Raw genomic sequence first — 3488 nt, 5'->3', positions numbered from 1 at the left:
TTTCTATTTTGAGTTGGCCGATGATATCTACTCAGTACTTGTGCCTTGTACTGACCCCTACTTGCAATTGTTTTCTTTGTTAAATTGTGGAGTGCAGCAAACGTGCCGTCGTCTTCAACTCAACCGCAACTCTAGCCAGTCTTCATCACGTCAGATCTCAGGGTGAGCTATTGCTTCTAGCTTGGACTGGATCTTCTTCTTCATGTCTTGATGCCTTGAAGTTCCGACATGGACTAGCTGTTTATTTATTTTAGCTTCCTAGATATTCTTAGATTTAGTAATTTGAGGATAGATGTTCTTGTGGTGATGACTTCCAGATTTTGGGGATGATAAGTATTAAATTATAGAAGTTATTAATTGATTCCGTTAATGAGTTTTAAGTCTTCCGCATTATTTTCTGTTTTATTATGGTTGAAATGTTGGGGTTTAGATTGGTTGGTTCGCTCACATAGTAGGATAAGTGTGGGTGCCACTCGCGACCCGTTTTGGGTCGTGACACACCAGTTCCAGATTCAAATTTACTGTTATCTCTAGAGAAATTTATCAAAAAATAAAAGCTTTTCTGTAGAAAATTAGTCTGGATAAGTTGTTTTCATATAAAGTACCAAGTAAATTCTTACTTCTCATTACCACACGAACCTCTAGAACATGATGCCAGAATCTTCTCATTGACAATCGAAGAACCAACGTGCAATCAACAATCTGCCGAGGGGAAACGATAATTTTAGACGTTAATCCAAATAAGTAGATTTCTAATTTACAACAATGGAACAAGAAAACAATTATTATTAAGGTGTAGTATCATTGGTCAGAAAAGGTATGTTATGTGATCAAGAAACTAATAAAAAATCTCAATATGTTAGTACGAGACAGGTATTCCTTAGAATCAAGTATAACTTTTTAAAAATATCAAAATATAATGACCATAAGTGATAATAGTAAAAAAGATAGAAAACAATGTAAATGATCTTGGTATTCAATGATGAATCACACAAATCAACATTCTTAAGAATAAGAATCATAATATGAAACCTCAATAAATACACCAATAAAATATATTTCAATATAAATTATTAGTTTGAATTTTAGAAACAATCAAAAGAAATATAATTGCGGACAGTGCATTCGGTGGTAGAATTTTTAGATAAGAAATCAATCACTAGATAAGAAATCAATCAGAATATTGAATGAAAACAAGTCGCATACCTGGTAGATCATGGAAATTTCACTTGTGATCAATTCCACATTAGCCTCAGAGATCTAATTCAGAAAACCTGAAAGAAATTGGCCTCAGGTGCAAGAAACATAGATCATTTTGCAAAAAAAAAAATAAAAAGGCTCCCAAGTCTAGCAAAATGGATATATGCATTCCAAATTTGATACCCTTAATAAAGAAATTGATGTTTTAAGTTTAGTTCAATACTCCTAAACTATGCAAACTACAGTAATGTCCCACATTCCCTTTCAAAGTAGTTTAGTTCAATACTCTAGAAGCAAATGCATCAATTGTCTCATTACAACCTTAATTTTGTTGCATTTAAATATTCTCCATCTCAGCCTGTAATGCAATTTTATTTTGAATAAGAAGAGAATTAAAGTACACATAGTAGCTACGACCTGAGGTCAATAATCTACCATAGTTGGAGATCCCAGAATGATTTTTTTCTAAATGAATACATGTACAAAGAGTTAAAATACACACCCAAATTGTCTACCTACTAGCACTTGAAACAACGGTTCATCCGTGTCGGCCATCGGTCAGTCATTTAGTGCTAAAGATTTATTGTTTTCAACTGTTCAACATTTTAACTAACAAATAAGAGTCATAATAATTTCACAGTTTTAGATGGCACACTATAAGGGACCAATGATTTAAAGATCAAATTTTTCACAACAAAAGCAATTGGAAAAGGAAACAAAGAGTCCAAGCTTCTCTTCCTACATTATCCTAAAAAATCAAAACAAGGGTTGATCAAGATAAATCTAGAAACAAAAAGTCTGTAGAAAACTCAACATTCAACTGGAAAAAGCTGTAATTGAAAATGGATGAAGAAATATAGCTTTTGTACCCTGATATTTTCATCTCTTCCACATCCATATGATCTTATATGTTTCAGAAAACTGCACTGCATTCACTTCATTTGAGACTCATCCAACTTCTATCTAAATTATTCATTGATATTTATGTGTCACAAAAAGATAAAAAGAATCAAATTTATGATAAACTATGAAATAAAAAAGACAAACATATTTTAGAAATGAACAAACATATCTCAAAAAGTACATGGAGAATATGTAGGTTAAAACTCATAGCAATCACAATATCATTTACAACAAGCATTTCACTGTTTTCATTTATAATAAAAAGTTTGATTCTTTTTCATTTCAACACTTCAATAAAGGTTACATAATTAATAAGGTTGGAGTGTTCGATATTTGTTGGTCTTATTTGTAGTATTAAAATGAAAATTGAAGCCAACATTGACTGGTTATCTATATATGTATTTGGAAGTAATCTTAAATTTTTGTTTTGGGAGTTCTACGACATGCTTCAGTAATGTTTCAAACTCAATATTTTTCTTGGGTAATAATATCAAACTGCTCGAATCCTCCTAGTACACCATGGAATTATTCTTCATTTTATTCTGTTGAAGAAATAATCACCACTTCTTTACCTTTACCAAACTATATGTTTATAAGACAAATTTAGAAAATCAGATGTCACACCAATTAACTCATACTGAACAACAATTTAATTTATATAATCCTAAATAACTACAAGATTTGCAATTAGAAAATAATCTCAAATAAACGTTTAACCTACTAATGGAAAAGTAGAAAAATCATAAAAATCTGATCATGCTTTCAAATTTATGTCATTAACGACATATGGATATTGAAGAAATGGAAAATAGTCACTAAATTCACATGAAGTGCAGATCATATTCTAACAAGCCAAGGCGACCCTTGAGGATTTAATTTTTATTTCCAAAAAGAATCCCTACTGATTTTTAAATAAGAAATCAAGGTAGATTACTCTTCAAATGTGATAAAACATATTTTTCAGGCGAATAATATTCGATACACATGTATTCAATTAGTTAATTAGTCATATTGATACTGATATTTCAAAAAAAAAAATTATAAGGGAAATTACAGATGTACAAGTTCACCACAGAAATAATCCAATTTGTTGCTATTTAGATTCTTTCCAAACCAACTTTTGCCATCTTTTTCTTTTACATGATCCACAATTGTCATCAATATGTTGCTTAAGAAATTTTCAGCACCAATCGCACTTAGGTAAAATAAATATCTAAATTTCTTATTGAATTATGTACTTAATCATTTAAGTAGTTGTATGTCCTACTTGTACGAATTCATCTCGTATACCAACAATACGAAATTGAGGGGCTAACCACAAATCTCATTGGCATAAATCCTCAAGTAGATTTCCTTGAACAACTTTAAATTTTTTCTTTTAACTA

The 3488-nt window shown here is 30.6% G+C and overlaps 1 long non-coding RNA gene across 1 annotated transcript in view; it reads right to left on the bottom strand.

Moving 5' to 3' along the window:
- Window positions 1–3115, bottom strand: part of LOC114074740 — an 11971-nt gene extending 8856 nt beyond the window's left edge. The window contains exons 1-2 of the long non-coding RNA XR_003575050.1: window positions 2070–3115; window positions 1207–1274 (exon numbers count right to left, since the gene is read on the bottom strand). This is a non-coding gene — a long non-coding RNA (uncharacterized LOC114074740). The remainder of the gene's footprint in view (window positions 1–1206; window positions 1275–2069) is intronic.
- Between the last annotated feature and the right edge of the window lie 373 nt (window positions 3116–3488).

Source organism: Solanum pennellii, chromosome 1, assembly GCF_001406875.1.
Source record: "Solanum pennellii chromosome 1, SPENNV200".
Classification (NCBI taxonomy): domain Eukaryota; kingdom Viridiplantae; phylum Streptophyta; class Magnoliopsida; order Solanales; family Solanaceae; genus Solanum; species Solanum pennellii.
The sequence above is the reverse complement of the archived record's forward strand: the minus strand, read 5'-3'. Positions and strand labels throughout refer to the sequence as shown.